General features: G+C 47.2%; 1 protein-coding gene across 7 annotated transcripts in view; it reads left to right on the plus strand.

The window, feature by feature from the left end:
- The window catches only part of EVA1A (eva-1 homolog A, regulator of programmed cell death), a 216,336-nt gene that overhangs the window by 142,101 nt on the left and 54,548 nt on the right, over nt 1-19,687 (plus strand). The window contains exon 1 of one of the 7 annotated variants that reach the window (XM_063330597.1): nt 4,839-4,944. The exons of the other annotated variants lie outside the window; for them this stretch is intronic. The gene's annotated coding sequence lies outside the window, so the exon portion shown is untranslated. Of the gene's footprint in view, nt 1-4,838; nt 4,945-19,687 lie in introns of those variants that run through there. 7 annotated transcript variants of the gene reach the window in all.

Raw genomic sequence — 19,687 nt, forward strand, 5'->3', positions numbered from 1 at the left:
ACTGCAGTGATCTCTATGAAACTGCAAAAGCCAGAAAAGGCTTCATCTCAGGGGCATTATAGTTTTGCTTGTGGGATTCAGACATTCTAGCATGAAATGAAAGGTATTAAACAAAAAAATTGTATGTAAGACTGTTCCTTCTGCTTGAAATCACCAGACCTTAATCCTCCTTCTGTAAGTGGTTTAATATAGCCTTTCAAATAGAAGTAGTTTCCCCTGAATGACAAAACAAGGTGAGAGTATAGCTATTAAAAACAATGTTTTGGCACATTGTTAGCGTTGTGGTTTTAGTTGTAGATCTACCAATAGGATAAAAAAAGATTGTTTCCCCTCTTCTAGCCCTATCCAGGGCAGTGTGGGTCATTCATCCACAGGTCCCACTGGTTTCCACCGTGGACTGTGATGCCACTGGAATTCTGAGCTCTGGAGAGGTCTCATTTTAAAAAAAAAAAGAAAAAAGAAAAAAAAGCAAGACAAACAAGTAAAACAAAGTCCTTATTCATTCCCTTTATAGAGCACCCAAACGCAAAAGTGTATTATTTCTCTCCAGAATCTCATGAGTTGCTTGTCTGGGTAGGACAGCTAAACCTAAACACCTCACAGGTGAATGACTATCAGAAAGGGATCGCATGTCGCGCATCCTCACAAATAAACAGGCAAAACCAGTCCTTTTGAGACACGCCTTTTCCCTACTGCTAGTCTTATTTTTAGGCAAACATGGAAATGCGATCATTGTCAAGCAAGCTAATTGCAAAGTGACTACTCTCAAATGTGTTGCCCATACCTTTTCCAGGTGTTGCTGCAGGTGTTATTTGTGAGTGGGCTTAGTTTAGCAGAACAAACTTTCAAAGAAGCTGAGTGATTATACTGAGTAGGTGTTTTTAGAGAGAGAAAATGGCACCTAGCAAAGAGATATTTAATTATATACATAAATGTACAATAAAACCAAGTGCAGGAAGCTACCTCAGATTAATTCATGTTGAAAACTCATTAATTACTCTCAGGTTAATGAAAGACACGCTGGCTTCTCCCCTCTCTTGACATCTCGTAATCCATAGTGGATGCCCTGCTGAGAAGATACACTTTAGTGCCACACAGTTTATCGGGCCCCTGCAGTAACTGTATGAAACATAATGGCCTAATCAGAGTCTGCCTCGTTCAGAGGCTACACGAGATTACTTGTTTCTGGCATCAAAAGTCATGATGACACTATTATCATGTTTATTTTAGAGATATGAAATAATCTGTGCTCTGTTATGCCAGGCAAACACATATCTTGCTTTTGGCATCCACGTTAGACACTGAAAAGTTAGGTGCTGAGATTGAAAGAACTAGCTAGGCTCCCTCCGTAATCCCTGGGGCAGGAGGGGCAGCTCCGGAGCTGATTCATGTCACCTGTCTTGAACTACGTTTGGATAAGACAAATTATCCGCTACAAATGCTAGTCTCTCTTTATCAACTACAGAGAGACAGCGCAGGTATTTAGTTCAGATCTACCTTTGCGATGGAGATGCGTCCTACCCCATGGGTTTAAGGAGCCGCGCTTGTGCTTTGAACTGCAAGGGCAAAGCTCTAGGGGTCGACGTGCTCCTTGCCTTGGGCAGCTTACGGACAAAAATCAGAGTATCTGAAGCGCAAGAAATAAGGATGTTAAAGCCGTGTTGAAAAATCCCAGACTCACAGGGGCAAGGCTGTATTTATCCAAGGCCTCAGGATGAAGGAAAAGTCTTGTGGGGCTAACTTGTCATTCTGAGACTAGCTATATTTTAGTTAATTGGTTAAGTTAATTAAATAGCGCCAGGGCGCTGCCAATGGGAAACTTTTATCCATGGTGTTAAATTTTGTTGTGGTCCCTGTTTGTCCCAGTCCAATGGCAGCTCTCTGGCATGGCTTGAACAGTAGCATTGGCCAGAGCTTGCTCCCAACAGGCGGTCTGGATAGGGACGTCCTCGTTTGGAGGTTAAGGGCGTTCAGCCTCCCACGTGTGTGTGGCCAGACTGTGCCAGCTGGTCCCAGGGCCAAAGACCAGCCGTGACCTTGTTTAGTTCATTACAAGGTGCACCAACAGTCTCTTGCAGTCTCTTCATCTTCTCTTTTTATTATTTTACCCTGTCAGGCTCAGAACTGTGGGGAAACAGGTACGGTACGCTGGGCTTGACACAGGGCTATCCTTACTTTGAAATAACGTGGTGCTATCTAACTCCCTTCCGCTGTTCTCTCTCATCTATAAAGACTTTGAAAATCTGATTTTGGCCTGGACACCCTTGTCTGCATCATGGGCCGCCCCCTTCACTGACTTCAATGGGCTGCGCTGCCGTACGTCAGGGTTTGGAGCCGATAGTCGTTTTTTGAGCTGGTTGAGCAAAGAGATCTGCAAGACCTCTTCTTGACAGTACACCAGCTCTGATCTGAAAGGAGACACAGCCTTAGACATCTGTTTTAAGGGCATAATTATTCTGAGCTTATTTGATCTCAATACGAGGCTCTGTTTATATTTCTTTGATTAACTGAAAATAACCTCTTGTTAAGCAAGTGACAACCAATACCTTAAGATTGTGCTCGAGTCATTCACAAGAGCGAAAAAAATACAGCAAAGGTTAGGCAGGTCAAAGCCATTGTTTGGATCATAGCATATGTTGAACGCTGTATAAATGCCAAATCTTAAAGTGTTTTGTATTTAGGGTTGAAGTTTGGAGTAAAATGATTCTATAACAATAAATCCCTAATTCAGCTTCTTAACGTGCTACCACTTTCACGAAGGCACAGGAAAGAGAGAGATGCTTCTGATGGAGCGACTGGATACCAGTCTAAGTGTCTTAAAAATTTACAGCACAGGTGAGATCGTTACTGTAATACCACATCCAGTTCTGGTAGGCACATTTCAAAAAGGACTTTAATGCATGGGAAATGGATCTTGAAGGAGTGACAGGCAGGATTTGTGGTCTGTCCGTAAAGTCTGCCTTACCGTGAGAGACTAAAAAAGCTCAGCTGATTTTATTTATTCAGGGCAAGGTTACGAGATAACTTGTCTGTGGTTCTGTAAGGTCGAGCCTACGTGGCAAGGGAACAGCAGGCTCCAGTTTCCGCTTGGAGCTGCATGGCCTGGGTGCTTTCAATGAAAATACTGGAGGAACCCTGGCTTGAAATATTTCGACCCCCTGGTCTTGAAATATTCCTGCTGTGCTGAGGGTAAACTGAGGTTGGGCTGTGCCCTGGTGGGCTTCAGCCCTTCCCTGTTCGTGCCTGATCCGTAGCTTCCTGGAGAGTGGATTGATGAATGATGGCCGGGATTGAGGGTGGAGAGTGAGGCCAGACAAATATGGATCGAAAAGGCAGCCTTTCTTCTTGAGAGGGTGATAGCCACTGAAATAACTTACCTGGGGTAGATTGTCCTTCACGGAGAGTCTCTGATTCAAGGTGGGAATCAGAGTTGACCCAGGGTGGGAATTCAAAAGCTGAATCTGAGCTTAAGGCTGGGTTCCAACCTCTAGCTTACCCTACCTGGTGGGACGTCTTTGAGCAGGTTGGGGGGTGATTCATCTATTTCCAAGCGGAAAGTTTCCATTTGACCTGCTCCTCAGTCTATTGTGACCTGTTGTATGGACGTGGTGGATGCCCATCTCATCCACCCTACAGCGGTGGTGTGGGTCCCAAATCGGGAAGACAAGAGGACTCCTTAGAAAGTCCCATGGGCTCCCATCAAAGGGTTTATGGCACTGCCTACTGCCAAAGGCAGGTGAGATTTGCAGAGAGCCTAAAGTCAAGCCAGCTCTGGGCTGCCTTCAAGGACACGTGCATACCAGGTTTTAGATCTAAAGGACGCTTTAAAAACTGCCACCCAGTTTGATAGCCATTGTCCCCTTGTACCCAGCGTGCAGGGAGGTGTTCAGAGGATTTTCCTTGCTGGGAGATATCCATCCAGCTTTGTTCAACTAAGGCATCCAGCAAGGCAAAGGTTTGACCACATGCCCAGTGTGATTTTCTACTTCTGTGGGTCACGCCACCGTCGAGGGTCACGCCACCCCGAGGGTCGCGGGCACTTGGGCTGGCGCCTGCCTTGTCCCCGAGGTGTGTGGAACCATGTGCTCCTCACCAGGCTGGGCACAGGACCCCAGCAGCCCTGGCCCATCTCCTCCGCCGTCCCTACGTGCCGGGACCCGTGGGCAGTGCCGCGTTTTGGAGCGACCGCCTGCAACCCCAGGCAGAATTAGCTGGGCTCTGGCGGGCAGCAGCTGACCCGGGGGGTGCAGAGGAGACATTGCTGCCCTCAGGCACGAGCTGGAGCATTCGAGGAGTTTAGAAAAGCCAGAAAGCTGCTGAAAACGGCATTTTTGCTCTCTGTGTCTAACATCATCACACCACTCCTGCTTAAATAAATAAACTCTGACGGGAATCCCCCCCCTTCACCCCTCCCATTCATTCCTCGCTTTAATAAAACTTGTCACAGTGCTGTATTTTTTTTTTTCCAGTCAGCAGATTTTTAGGCTGGTTAATGAGGGGGAAAAATTTCTCTTCTCTCCCCCCTCCACCCCCCCACCCCCCACTCCTGTCCCCCCCCAAATTGCCTCCCCCTTTCTTTCATGTCGGGGGCCAAGTTTGGATTGGAGCCTGGCGAAGTTTCTGTGTCATTTCCTGTTGCTGCCCTCCTCGACACTCGCTCCCGCGCTCCGCTCCGCGCTCCTCTCCTCCCGCAGACGCCTTTTGGGGAGGACGTGAGAGGGCAGGGACGCGCAGAGACTCACAGAACACCGCACGCTCCCCTCTGTCACGCCGCATTCCTGCTCTCGCCATCCCCACGGCCGGCAACGCCGAAGAACCCAGCGGTAAAAGAACTTTCTTCTCCCCCGAGCTGTACTTCCCAGGCTGCCGCGAACCAAAGGCGGGCAGAGCGAAAAGCGTCCTTCTCTCTCGCCAACTTGGCCGCCGGTGGTCCCGTCCACGCAGGTGGTGGGGATGCCGGCGGTGCCTGTTTGGGTGGCGGGTGGGCGAGGGGCTGCGGCGCGGTCCTGCGGTGTGCGGGAGGGATGGGGATGGGGAATGCCGGTCCTGCGGGTGCCCTGCCTGGCTCTCACTCCAGGGGAGAAGGTCGGCATCTGCCAGGGCTGGCACTGATGCTGTTTTGCAGACGCTGGTGGCTTGATAGGACTGACGGTGAAAAAGAGCTATTTAAGGGAGGGAAAAACCAGCGTGGGGCTGTACAGAAGCTGGGAAGGCAGTGAAGGGAGTGAGGGAAAGAGCAGGGGGTGCTCCGCGTATTTCACTTAGGTGTTTGTCTTTCAGCTTCAGTCTAGTTTTTACAGGTTTTTTTACTTGATTGCTGTAGCCTTTGCGGGGTTTGTGGGTGTGTACGGTCCCGGCTTTTCTGACCAGAAAGAACTGATAGTTGCGGGAATTTGTATTACACTCGCTCGGAGGAGCGGGCACAAATCAGCTGGCATCTGTAAAAACCTGCCTGTGGTGCCTTTCCTCTGCCATTTCCATATTTGCTCGCTAAACGCACATATATTTATTTATTTGGTAGGAAAATGACACAAATGCTTGTGCTTTAAAGTGGAGCGACTGTGACTTCATGTACTATTTCTGTCATTCCTGACTCGTTCGGTCTTGACTGTTTCTTGGACAAACAAGGCGTAGCAAACCGACGGATTAATCCTGAAGCGTGCGCTGGAGCCGGTTCCCGGGGCTTTCAGAGTTAAAAGGCTTCCTTGAACTCACTGACACAGGGCAGTAAATTTCAACGTGTCAGTAAGTGAGGGAAAAAAAGCGCTTGCAGAGCATTATACGCCGGCACATAGAGTCAGCACGGCACAACCCCGGGGTCTTCACAGGCAGGATGAGCTCCCAACACCTCCAGCTACTCAGCAGCGTTTAGAAAGGTCAATTATATGTACGGCTAATTATAGGCCGGGGGGGGTAAAAAGCCTTGGAGCTGGCCCTGGGGAAAATGATCCTAAGGCTTTGCGTACAGTGTGTTTACCTCCGAGTCGTTGCTCGATTCATGTTGCTCCCCCTTGTTTTATGTTAGTTTTGCAGTAGAGTCCTCCCTGCCCCCCCTTCCCATAGGGAATGTGCTGGAAGAAGGTACAAGATGGGAAAGGTAGGATGGGGGCTTTGGGCATGCCCCGAGCACATCAGTCTTTCACACCAGCCTCCAGCCGAGGCACATCACCTCCCATGGCCGGGGAAAGTTCAAGCTCCCTGCCCAGCCTTGGCATCCCTTGTCCTGCTGCCACAAGCAACGGGGGACCCAGGAGACGTCGCTGACAGCTTTGCCTGGAGTCGGTTTCTAGGTAAAAGCTCAAAGTTTGTTTCACAGTTCCTATATGAAAAGCCACTTTTTTTTTTTTTTACAAAAAAAAAATAATAAATCGAGTTGAGTAGGAAATACTTTTTTGGGTCTTCCCATCTCCCAGACTCTTCCTGAGTACTGTGCTACTCCTTACTGATTTTTCAAAAAATATTCTTCACTTTCAGTGCCCCTCACACCTGGCTTATACCTGTACTAGTGAGCTGGTCTTGATGGTCTGTGCTACCACACTAGGTTGGTCTGAGAGAACTTCTGGGTGTTGCTGGGAGTCAGGATGGGCCAGGACACTCCAGAAAGGCAGTTTGGATGCGGCCACCTTGTTTCGGAGTGTAAGGGAGTTTAATGATATGTCGGCGTCAGGCCGTGCCAGTTGGCTTCAGGGCTGAAGAATGGGCTCTGGCAGGGTTTAGTTTACTAGCAGAGACGTAGCCAAGAGGCTAATGAGCTCATGTAACAGAGGGAGGAGAGAAGCTGTAGCAGGAGTCACTCCCAGCACCTCTAAGGAGCTAAAGAAACAGTATTTACCTGGAACTGTGCTCTGCATTTCTTCATATGAAAGGAAATGGTGCGACAGACTGACATTTTTGTAGGGGTCCAACAAAATCATTGCTTGTGCAAGGTGACTTGGGGGGGTAACTGAGCTTCAGGTGTTGCTTTTGGGTGCTTGAAGGGTAGGTAGCACATAAAGTCCTTTAAAATCCATCCTTATATACAGGTGTTGTGAGATGAGTCTCTGTCTCAAATGCAGCCTGATTCTAAACTATCCTAAAACTTTACCAAGGGGTGCTGTAGTGGGAGATGAACGTAATTTCATCCTTAATTATTTCAGGTCTAAAAGTGAAGCCACTTCATTTTAAGCTGACATCACTCCACTGATTTCAGTGAAGTTCTTCCTGATTTACAGCAGTTGAGGGCAGAGAAGAATCAGTCCCTTCGTACCTGCTTTTTTTCTGTGGCTTGCAAAGGAGAAAGCAAGACAAGAGAAACCCACACAGGGTGAGATCATGATCAGAACTGAAGGGTCTCGAGTACCACCAAGACCTTTCTGCCTTTTTTGGCTTTCTTGCTTTCCCCAAATCTGAGCTTTTTGTTCTGTTAATGAAACCCTGTAACCCTACGTAACAGCAAATGCTGAAAACCAGGGTCCCTGCTCTGTTCCCGAACACACTCCTTGTGTGTATTCTCCACACCACACTTTCAGTGCTCATGTATTCTTCTTCACTTGACGGATGAGTCAAGGGATGGAGATTCCAGTTCTGCTGCTTACCTTGGGAAAGCGCTCTGGAGCCCAACAGACTTTACCGTCTGGAAATATTTCCTGTTGCACAACATAAATTGTCTGTTTCAGTTTAATCCTGTTGTCTTAAATTACCTCACCAAAGTACTACCTTGAGTAAAGCCTCTCTTTGCGGCCACTTCACTGCAGTGGGGGAACCAGTATTGTAAGAGGCCTCGGGTTGTGAGGGCTCTCTGCGAGAAGGTGGAGTGAGCACGTGCTTCCCTTCCCCCTTTCTCCGTCTTGCACAAGGGCAGGGCAAACAAGCCTTGCTTTGCAACAGCGGATCTGTGCTACTTCTAGTTCCTCAGCCAGAGTCTTTGCTGCTCTGCACGCCCATGGTGGCCACTGAGATCTCCAGGAGGGATCGCTCATCGCTGGTGGCTTCTGATGGCTCTGGTGGTCCCTTTCTCTGAGCTCCTTTTCCCTGCTGCAGTGTTTGAGCTTGGTGTGGTGCTCCCAGCCCTGCCTGAGGTTGCTCCAAGGATGCTCTGCCATCTGCTTCAGTTTCTGCCAGGGTTCACCCGAAGAACAGCAGCAGAATTTGGGGTAGCCTTGTCCCGCTAACGCTTGTGGGTGCTTCCCAGCTCGGTCCTGGCTGTCTCCCCAGGCTGAATCAGCCGCACCATGTTCATCCGCTTTGCTCTTGTGTAGCTCCAGTTCTTGTGGTATTTAAGTGCTGATGCACAAATTAAGGTAACATTTACATGCTCTAGTGAGTCTTCAGCTCGCCTGCACAAATCCGTTGTTTTCCTTCTTCTAATGCAGCGCCTCTACCTGAGGGCAGTCCTTGCCTCCCCGCTCCAGGGAGCTGTTGATCCCTGCTCTGTTGACAGGACATTGCCATAGCAATGAGGACGTGTAGCGGAGATGGTCAGGATCGACGTGACGATATCCCCGCTGCCGGCCAAACACAGCTGAAAAGGTGCATGCCTCCTTCCCTCTCCAAACAGTATCCTGTTTGCTTTGGCTATTTTTAAACGTATTTGCCTCTGGAGACTGAAGCTCGCTATCAGTCTGAGCCTCGCCACCATGCAACTCACAGCTCTTTAAATTAATTTTGATTAATTCTGAGGCGGGAAGGACAGTTTTTGCTCTTCTGTCCGCGTCTTGGGGCTGCCTGACATGGTGGTGGCTGTGGCAGAGTGGCTTGCTTCCCAGTAAATCAGCTAATGGCACCAAAGAGCTCGAAGCTGGAGGCTTTTCCTCCTTACTCCTGACTTCTTCTGGAGTTGAACTGGTGAGAAGGAGGTGAGAGGCCTCTGTATCCCATCAGTAATCCCCTCAGTCATCCTCTCCCTCCCTGGAAGTGTTATTTTTGGTTAATTCATACAAGTCTGGGCCTCCTTGGTCTATCCTGTGGGAGGAAGCTCGAGGCTGGAATTTTGTAATAAAAGCCAGATTTTTCTCTGGAGGCAGAGTGGAGGAGGCCACTCCTGTTGCTTCTCCAGTTCTTGTTAGTTCTTGATCAGCTTAATCTGGTAACTGTGAAAGGTTTTCTTTCCCCGCTGCGAATAATCTTGGCCTCTGAGGAAGGTGAACGTTGGGGTGTTCACCCTGAGATACCTTATTTCTGCAGAGCCACTGGTGGGAATCCTGGACCTCACCTTCCTGATGCAAATTCCCAGCAGTTTACTGGGGGGAAGTCTCTCTGAATGCACCCCAGGCCATTTGCAGCGTTGCAGAACTGCAGTGTTCCTTAAAAACAAGGAGTTGTCCTCCACTGTCCTTGGCCAGAGTTTGTTCTTACCCTGAGGAGCACAGAGCAGTCTGTCCCCTTCCACACCAGCAGCAGCTGGTTTTCACTGGAGCAAGCACATTTTTGTACCTGCAGTTTGGAGAATGTTCTGAGAGGCTTTCTATGGTTATGAAAAAAAAGGATCCATCCATCCGATTTCCCCTGTAACCACGATATTTCCGTGTTCTCCTCCTCCACTGACCATCAGCAATAGGAAGACCACCACTCCCTGCCCTCTCCTCTTTGACCGTCTTACTTCGAAGTGGGGGTTGTTTCTACAGGGGCTGGTGCAGTGGAAAGCTGAGAATTTAAATATGCAGGTGCTACCTTAACTTAAATATGCACTAATGAAATCTGAGTTTACTTCTTTGTCATCAGCCACTGTGCTAAGGACAGAGATAACAACAGGTGAAACCCATATTTCATCCTCAGTGGTACCTGACACACTACCTGTAAGATACTCTTCTGGAGACTCCCAGCTGGACTTAATTTCGCTAACTTAATAATATACATCTTATGCTCCTTTAATTTTACTAGTCACTCTGATTCCCCTCTGACATAGCCTAAAATTATGCAAATTGTGCTTGGATCCTTTTTCCCCCCTCCTTCTTTATTAATGCATGCATGGACTGTACAGTCTTCAGAGATTTATTTTTCTTTAATGGAATCAGCCTCCTTTTCCTGGCCAGTGTAGTGCACGAATGTCACATTTAAATATGTGCTTTCAAGTTCAGTCCTTTCCCTCAGACGTACTACTTTACACTACGTTTGGCTGTGTTAAACTGCAGCGCTGATTTACCACATCAGTGACCATGAAAGACTCAAATTCCTCTGACTCCTGTTTTGTTGCTTCTCTCTATTTACTCTCCACAACGCTCTGTTTTCTTGGAATAATTGGCAGATTGTAAACTTAGAATTCTTATTTCTTTTCCTCCACTTGATACAGTGGTTAGAAGCAGATTAATATATTTAGCAGATTTGGATCTGATGACAGAGCAAGTACAAAAAGCTCTCCTGAGCGCAATGATGCCACCCATGAATGTCCCAGCGGTGTGTGGTACCAGGTGCGCACAGGAAAGAAGAGGTAAAAATCTTCCCAAAGTGCAGGGAAGATCCCTTATCTCTCTTCCAGAAGCAGGAACTGGAAGCAGGGAGTGATCAGCTGCTGGCAGCAACCCTCCTTGCTTCCTTGTTTCTTTTCTTGAGGAAGGCCGTAAGTGTGGTCTGTCCTCTGCTGCCATTCAGAAGTGAGAAGGATGCTCTTCAGCCAGTCAAGGAGGCTTTGAACAGCACCGAGCGTGCAAGGAGGGTTCCTGTCTCTTCTTGAGTTTTCTGTCCCAAAGATTGTCACCTCTCTGTCCAAAACCTGCAACCGTTGTCCTGTGTGGAAGCTCTGGGTATGAAATTTGGTCAGCCAGAGTCTAAATAGCTTTCAGTATTGAGTCTTACTGTTTAAAAAGCAAACAAATGGAAAACTGGGAATTTCCTGCTTTTTGTCTGTGTACTCGAAGAAGCCATGGCTAGGCAAACCTGCCAGGCATGTTGATTCTTCCTGGCCAACTGCTTTAAAGCAGGGGTGGCACGTAGTGACAGCAACGGTGGCAGCAGAAACCCTCTCCAGAGAGGAAGGAGTACACCATGGGCACCATGACAGTAGCCAAGTCAACCTCCATCTTCTGCTTGTGTCTTCCTGTATGGGTCTGCGCCACCTCTCCTTCTAGTGGATGCGATGTCAGCTGGTGAAGATCTCGTGCACCTCTGGTGAGAACTTCCAGCTGATATTTAGGAAAGGCCTCTGCCATATCAGCCACTTTCTGGGAGGACCAAGCCAGGAGGTAGGTGTCTATTCAGTTATATCTCCGGGCTTGGTGTTTCCAGCTGTCTGGCTCTCAGCAGTTTCTCACTCAGCACACGGGAACACCTAATTGCCCCGCACAGACACTCTGTCTCCCTGGACATGTACATTTACAGGTTCTGAGTCACTCCTGAGAAATTCAGTGCTCTCCTCTTGACCATGTTGGATGCCTGAACACTTAAGATAGGCGCTCTGGGTCATGCTGCTGGCGGGGTGTCTACAGGTTCGTTATTGTGACACCAAGGTAAGGCTTTTATTAAATGTGGCCTGAAGTCAACTTTCCATAGCTCGGCTTTTGCAGGTGCAGAGGACAGGCTACCATCCGGAGAAGTACTATTGGCCTTAATCAGCATTTGCAAAAGCAGCGTGCAAGGCACTGCCTATTGTTGTTACTAAGAGAAATTATGCACATTAGGAAGGGGATCACATGGCTATCACGCCATGCAATCTGGCTTTGTTTTCCAGCAACGCTAGTTGCTGATTCTGTCCAGACCTTGCCTGTTCTGTAATTTTCTAGAGTTGCCTCTGTGAGGCAGGAGATTGCTTGCAAAAAACAAAAAAAGAGAAAAAAGAAAAAAGAAAAAAAAGTATCCATGCAGGGCCCTAGTTTGCTCTCTGCACAGCTTTAACTGTGCGGCTCGCTGCCAAGCATCACACAGCAGAGCAGAAAGCAAGGCAGAGAAGTGCTTGTGAATCACCATGGAACAACATCAGATGAGCCAAGCAGACACATGTGATTTTAGGCAGGGCTCAAGAATTTCATTCCTTTAGCTTCAACCCAGGGGGCAAATTTGTTCATTTCCCTGGCATTGCAATAACGTTAAAGACTCTGCACCCATTTGCCCTCAACTGGTAGGGTTTCTGCTCTGAAACACTTGTTCTTCCTATTGTGTGTGGTAATAGCAGTTGAAGGAAAGGTGGAGGTTCAGTGGGACCAGTTCTCACCTACACTAAGCTGCTTTTACCCCCTCCTGAGTATATAAAATATCCTTAAAACAAATATAAATGGTGTAGTCAAAGTAGTACAAGTGGATTCCAGAATCAAATAGGTTCCCTACTGTGAAATGAGAATGTTTTGCAAACATTTGTGGGGGGATGGATACCGAGCTGTGAGTTGTCCCCTATCCCCCTGACACAGATGCTGAGAACAAAGCGCTGATGTCTGATGGCCACGATGGATGACGGAGGGAAATTTTAGGAAGGATGAGGCACCTGTGTCTGCGGGCACCGAGTGCTGTGGCGGTTCATCTTTGCCATGCACTTGGTGCATGCTCCTTCCTGAACCCGGTCTGGGAATCATCTGGGAGGGTTCCAGTTGGCTTGGACTAAAAGCATGTGAGATAGCTGTGTAATAGCACAGACAGTCAAATTCTAGCACCCATGCTTGTGTCCTGAACAGTTTAATTCACTGCTACAGAAATAATGTAAGAGCTTTGTTGACCTTTGATTCTTTCCTCTCATGGTAGAGGCCACATAATTTGAACCAGCTCAGAGATGAAGCGGAGGTGTACGGAAAACGGCAAACGACAACCTGAACTGGGGAGGAAGGAATGAAGGTATTTTCTGGGAAATGCAAGAATGCAGGCAAAAATATGAAGAAAACCACCTGCTCGAGAGGAGCAACCTCGAGAGGTGGACATAGAACTTCCTAACTTGCTTTTCCATGTCTCCTGGACAGCCTAGATTTATTTGACAACAGCGCATTTTGAAGCAGGCACCCTAAATTATAGTCCTATTACAGTGGTTCTTTGGGGCCTAATGCGCCCCTGCAGCCCTCAGGACCACTGTGGACCCGAGGGGGAGAATAAGTGCAGCTGGAGGAGCTAAGTCGGTGTCCTCCACCAGTCCACCGTTCATGATGGTAGGAAGGTCATCTTATCCAATTGCAAAATGGGAGTGCTACCTCAAAGCCACCTGGCAGAGGTGGTACTCCTCCTTGCTTGCAATATGCCGGAAAAATGAAAAGCTTTAAGTGAATGCTGTGTATTATTAATGAGGGAAGGTTGGAAAAAATCCCCACGACTTTCTGTTGTACATGTTGCTTGAGAAAAGGCAGGCTATCTGTGGTGAGACCTCACAGCACGCAAATTCCCAAAGCATATATGCAAAGATTGAAACTGGAGGTTTTGTTGACCCTGGAAGAAAAAGCAGATTCCAAACTGGGGCTCAGAAAAAAATATCTCCCGTTTCATCAATATTTGCTCTTGCTTTATTGATGAATGGATGCAGCTCGCCTGTGTTGTGGTTTTTGTCCTGTTTATCTTCTGAATTTGCATACATTTTATTTCTGGGCAACTGTAGTTTCAAGAGCTGGCTGCAAGGTAGGCAGCTGAAGAGCCACATCATCTCTTCCATCCTCTCTTTCATTGAATTTCCGAGCTTGGGGTCTTGCTTTTGAGCAGAAATTTTCTGATGGGGACTGTAGGGACTAGATTACTACAGGGAAAATGTGAACGTCCATCAGGATTTGAACTTTGGTCTACAGAAAACGACCTGATATTTCAATCTGCCAAATCACTTTGGGCCATGAGGACCTACAGATTAAAAACTTGTAACGTGGGAGAACTTAACGTAAAATCTCTATGGCTTTTAAGCGAATTAGTTCTGCCTTGTTGTTTCCATTGAACCATGCGACTTAGAGAAGTATGAAGTAGACTTGCTCAGAACTCCTCAGAAGGAGAGATGGACTGCTTGAGGGTATCTGTGGCGTTGTTTCACCCTTGTCCATGGCTGGGTAGTTGATTCAGCTGTTGCACCGACGCGGTGCAAGATATATTGACAAGCCTTTCTTTTAAGGTTCAAGGGACAAACAGAGAGCTAAGGCAGGCTGCAGTTTTTGTGGGGGAACATCTGTAATCCCTCATTCCTTCTTCCAAGTATTTAATCTGTTATATCACTATGTAGAGTGAGGATGATACCAAATTGTTCCATTCGACTTCAGTTCAGCTTTTTTGGCCCTTTCAGGCTGAACGGAGGCTCATCACAGCTGCTGTTTACCAGGAGGCATTGTAGAAAAAGCCTAGCATGCATTTATTTAAATAACATGTGATATTTTCTGGAGGATAGCATGGAGTAGCTATAGTGCTGTTTCCAGAGAGTTTAAACGATGTCCTTGGCAAGAAAATAGAGAGGAAGGAAAGATCTGTTACATGTGCCTGTGTATTGCCCCTAGAATAGGATCAAAGTTACAAAAAGAAACTGTGGTTTTATTTCTCCACAGTTGTTAGAGTTCACAAACTTCCCAGGATCTACATTTCAAGGCTTTCGTCAACCAGATTTTGTACATTTACATTTGTTCAAAATAGTTTCCAGCCAGTGGGTGATTAGTGGTTAGAAATGGCTTGCAGTTTGGTGATAATTTGATTAAGAGAAATCCTTAGGAAAATGAGCATTCCAGATCTTTCATCTTTCCCTGCTTCACCTGTGGACCACGACTCCTTCCCCACCCAATCTCACAGGAGGCATCTCCTTTACCTCCTGCGTTTCAGAAAGGAACAGATGAATGCTAGTCAGGAAAGACAGGAGGATGCCTCCAGCCAGAATGAGCAGCAGGAAAAGACATTAACTCCAAAAAAAAAATAAAATCACTTTTACATTTTTCCAGGAGAACTTAAAATGCAGTAATTATATCCCTCTCCCCAAGAACTCTCTGTACTCTGGTCCTTTTGAATTAATTCAGCATTAAGGACTGTGCTGGGCTACTGGCAGGGGGCTGAGTAGGCGCACTGCGGAGTTATAGTCTCTCCAGAGGTGGAGGAAGCACAAGATTCATGGTATCTTGAGAAGACTTTCACCTCCTCCACATGCCAAGGAGGGCACCCCCCAGCAGCATCGTCTGGAGCAGCGCTCCTTCATCTCTAAGCCTGAGGCAGTCTGCAAACACATGAGGATGACCCACACCTGTACACTTCCGTGCTGGCCAGCGAGCCAGCAAAGAAAACGGGGGAAATAAAAGTAAGAGCTAAATATTCAAAGGTTAGCCAATTTTCAAATTATGTATAAATGAAAATAATTTTCTGATGTTGCGCTAGCTGGGCCATGGATTGTTTTTTCATAAGAAGGTGAAGTGGTAGGCGAAGTATTGCTTGACCTGTCAGTCCTTGCTAATAGAAGAACCATTTTGTGACCTACTCCTTCATTCGGAAGTGGGGAGAACGGAAGGGAGAGTTAAGTACTTCAGTAGGGACTTTTAAAAAAAATCTTTGCTTTACTGATTTGCTTCAGGAAATTTTGGTTAAAAATATTGATTTAAAAAAGGATGATGTCTTTCTGCCTTCCTGTAACAACTGTGGCTGTATGCCTGTCATAGTCACTGACTCGGGTATTCCCACTTGGTGGGAATGGATTCACAAATGTTTGGATTTACAAACACACATGGATTTACAAACAGTTGCTTGAAGTGGTTTTGCAGGTCTCCTTGTGATAATGACACGTTCGTGTCTCCAAGCCATAGGCTTAATACCAATGCAGCACTACCTGGACTGGCAGAGGGAGAGAAACAATCTCACCTTCCTTGCGTCCCGGAGACTTTTCCAGCCCTCGGCAAGCCAGCATGGTCCTGCGTGGAGCAGCTGTTTCTGGCCACCGTCTCACATCCTTCTGGCCATCCTACCATCTCACAAAGTAGGGCAACCCAGCAGAATTCATAGGTACCTAAATAAAAGGTGAAAAAGCTGGTGAGACCATTCGGTCCCTCTTCCTGGGCAACGGCAGCCACAGACTTTCCTTGAATCGACTCCCATGGCAATTACAGCCGATGTCCCCCTTTGTTTTTCAAGTGGTGCTATCCTTGGCAGTGGTAATTCCACCATTGCCAGCAGCTGACATGGGTACAGCTGTTACCATCTCCCTTCTTGGCCCTGTATCCCTTTGAAGCAGCGTGTGTGACGCTAGTGGTCCATGCATCCTTGTTTGGAGCACCGTGAGCTGTGATTCTCTCAGGGAGTGCATCCAACCTCATTTACAGGACCAGTGTATGAAGAACCTGTGAGATCCCTCAGGAAGATTTTTCAGTCTAAACCTATTTAAAACTTTACATGGAAAAGAAAGGTCTGGAAGTCCACGCTCAACAATATAGTATGCATGAGACTCAGTTAATTCACCTTGAAAGAGGCCTTTAAGAGAACTTGCAAGCTGCTTTAGGGCTCGGACATGGGTGAGCGCCCAAGAGCAGCACCAGATAAACAGAAAACATTGCTGCAACCGAGCGAGGAGGTCATGGGATCCACAGAGCTGGCAACGTTGCTTGAGCACGTCGGTTTGCGCTGTGGCCGTTTTTTTCTCACAGATGGGATAAAAATAAGATAGATTAAGTATATCCAAGAAAAAAAATAGTTTTGCAAAGGCTTGAGCGAGCTGCCAATGTCAGCAAAGGGAGCCAGTAATGTAAGCAAACTTCAGAGAAGGAAAGCTGCGGAGAGTCCTGCCGGAGAGAGCAAAGGGGACCGGCTCCGCACGCTGGCTGGGTGTGGGGTGAGGGGCTGGCCGGGCGATATGGTTGATTTCTGTCTTCTGTGACCCCGATGGAGAGGGAGGTTTTTCTTTTAGCTGATAAATATTCCTGCCTCTAATTTAAAATGTTTTTCCCCCCTTCTGTGGCCCTTTGAGTTAACCTCTGCCACGCCAAGTCAGTCAGGCTGATAGGTAGGTGCTGAGGTCCTGACAGAAATTTGGAGCTGCCTGTCACTGCTGTCAATGTCTGTTCTGCTTCACCAGGGTTAGATCTACATTCGGCTTTGATCTTGCACCCAGCTTTCCAGCAGATCATTAGGAATGGCCAATTTAGGCAAGGTGAGGAACTGCTCCCTTGAACTGGATCTTGTATCAACAGAGTGAGGAGCAGCACATTGGCCGTCTGCGCTGTAGGATGCTCCCTGGCGAGCGTGAAAATGGAGTTAGGATGTATGATGCAGCAAAAGCAGATGGTGTACCAGGGCTTTCGGGGCTCAGATGAGCAATAGTTACTGCTTCCTGGTGGCTCTGTAATAACTGACTGTGACCTTGGTCTCAGGCAGTGGCAGATCATCTGCCTTCATTTAGCTGGCTGTGAAAACTGACTGTTGATTCCTGCTCTTCCTTTCCTTTTTTTGGAGAGCCACTACATCTGGGTCAAGGCTAAAGGTGTGCTGGGGCTCCATACATTAAGTCTTCATGTGTGCTGATGCATAGAAAAACCCCTTACCCGGCAATAAGTGGGGGAGACCAAGTCTGAAACTGTGCTCCTCTGATTTGGCAGTACTTACTCTGCTTTGGGGAGGTGGAAATGGTGAGGGGCATGGCCAGAGGGAGCAAAGGCCAGAGGAAATCATTCTCCACTAAGTAACAGTTATTTGTTGGTCTCCGGAGTGGTTACTTCAGTCAGGTTTTTAAATGCACTTAATTCGGACAGAAGTAATCTCGGTGAAAGGGGCGTTGGGATCGTGTAGAGAACGGTCTTGGGATAAACATCTGCCTCTTTATGCTTAACAACCATATTTGTGACATTAAAACAAATACCACTATCTGACCCAGAGAGCTTGTGGAAAGGGGCCAGAAAACAAACTGTGTTGCTACTGATGAGATAATGGATCAGAAAAAAACAAGATTGCAGCACTAAAAAAAACCACCCTCAGTCAAAAAGCTGTTTCTCATTTCTTTTTACATGGCCCTGAAAATTAAGACAAGTGTAGTTTTTCAGCTCAGCCTCACTTTGTAGAGTTGGTGGGTTTTACACTTGGGGAAGGAGAATTACAACTTTCCTTTCCCACGTTGTTTGAGAACAACGTAAGAAACGTGTCTGAGTGGCAAAGTTCACTCCCCTCCGTGCGTTAGGGCCAGGGGTTTGATGCTCTTTATAAGAGAACCAGTAACCACATACAAAAATTGCGTCAAGACTCTCAGATGGCCAAGAGGGAGTTGGATCTAGCCATTCGCTTGGGCCCTCTTCTCTGTAGCTGGTGTCTGTCTGTCTGGATCTGTGGAAGTGATGCCATTAATGCCAGTGCACGATCCCTCTGTCTGTCTGGCCAGCCACATCGGTCTCCCATCTGCCTATGATGCAATTTCCTTTGCTTCTTTATTGGGAGATTAAAGGAGCTGCTTCTTCTCCCCTTTCCTTGTAGATAATTTATTGTTTCTGGATTTAATAACTTTTCGTATTTGAAGGTTTCCTGCAGATGGATCAGGAGCAAATACGAACATTTCAATGACAGCATTTTTAAGGCAAGTATCTACAGTATAAGCTACTTGTTTCCCGATCCCCCTACTGTATAAATCAAGATTCACATATATACCCTAGCTGTCACTTCAAAGGCAGCTTTGGCTAATAGGTGTTGTTTCTTATAGTAAATTTAAGAGCGAAAGCATCTTAAGTGTCTTCCTGGTAGCTGTTGGTAAATTCAATGGTGACATTAGGAACTGCTTAAAAAAGTTCACAGTTCTCCTCTTGTTAGTGTTTGGCCCATTGGGTAACGAATGTGCTCTTGAAACGGTGGGACATCGCTTCTTATCAGTGAGTTTTGCGTCTGGAGGTCCCTTCTACCCAGAAGCTTCCTTGGCTTCTCATCTAAGACGAGTCAGAAGCATTATGTAGGGAGAGAGAGATATCGAGGTGCTGAAGCGAGTGCAGAGGAGGGCAACGAAGCTGGTGAAGGGCCTGGAGAATAAATATGATGAGGAGCGATTGAAGGAGCTGGGACTGTTTAGTTGGGGGAAGAGGAGGCTGAGGGGAGACCTCATCACTCTCTACAACTACTTGAAAGGACATGGTAGAGAGGTTGGTGCTGGTCTCTTCTCACAGGTCATTAGCGATAGAACGAGAGGGAATGGCTTTAAGCTGCAGCAGGGTAGGTTTAGGCTGGGCATTAGGAAAAAATTCTTCCCAGAAAGAGTGGTCAGACACTGGAATAGGCTGCCCAGGGAGGTGGTGGAGTCACCATCCCTGAATGTGTTTAAGACTCATTTAGATGTGGTGTTAGGGGATATGGTGTAAGGGAGAACTTTGTAGAGTGGGGTTGATGGTTGGACTCGATGATCCCAAGGGTCTTTTCCAACCTAAATGATTCTATGATCCTCTGATTCTCTGATTTACTTTAATAAGACATTAAGCTGGAGATTTGGCTGGAGTCGGTAACTCCAGCCCACCTGCCATAGGGGCCAGATGTAATTCCATAAGGTCTCACAGGGCTGTACTATCTTAGCACACACCGTCCCGTCCCCTGGGAGTCGGCCCTGCGGTGAGAGTTTAGCCGTGCTGAGCTGACTGCACAGGTTGGCTCTGATGAAGCCCTTTTGTCACAGCAGCCCTGGGCCCCACAAATAAGCTCTGCTTGTGGGACTGAAAGAGACTTGTTGGCTTCTTCAGCCCAAATGGTGAAGTTGCCCCTTCGGGCTCTCTATGGCCCAGTTTCAGTCCTCACACCTTGGGGGACTTGCCACCTGATGTGGGTGTTCTTTCACGACACAGCTAACGAAAGCTATTAATTTATTTTTATTTTTAAGCACAAGAGTAGCATTGAGTAGATACAAATGTCT

This window comes from Chroicocephalus ridibundus, chromosome 3 (assembly GCF_963924245.1).
Source record: "Chroicocephalus ridibundus chromosome 3, bChrRid1.1, whole genome shotgun sequence".
NCBI classification, from domain to species: Eukaryota; Metazoa; Chordata; class Aves; order Charadriiformes; family Laridae; genus Chroicocephalus; species Chroicocephalus ridibundus.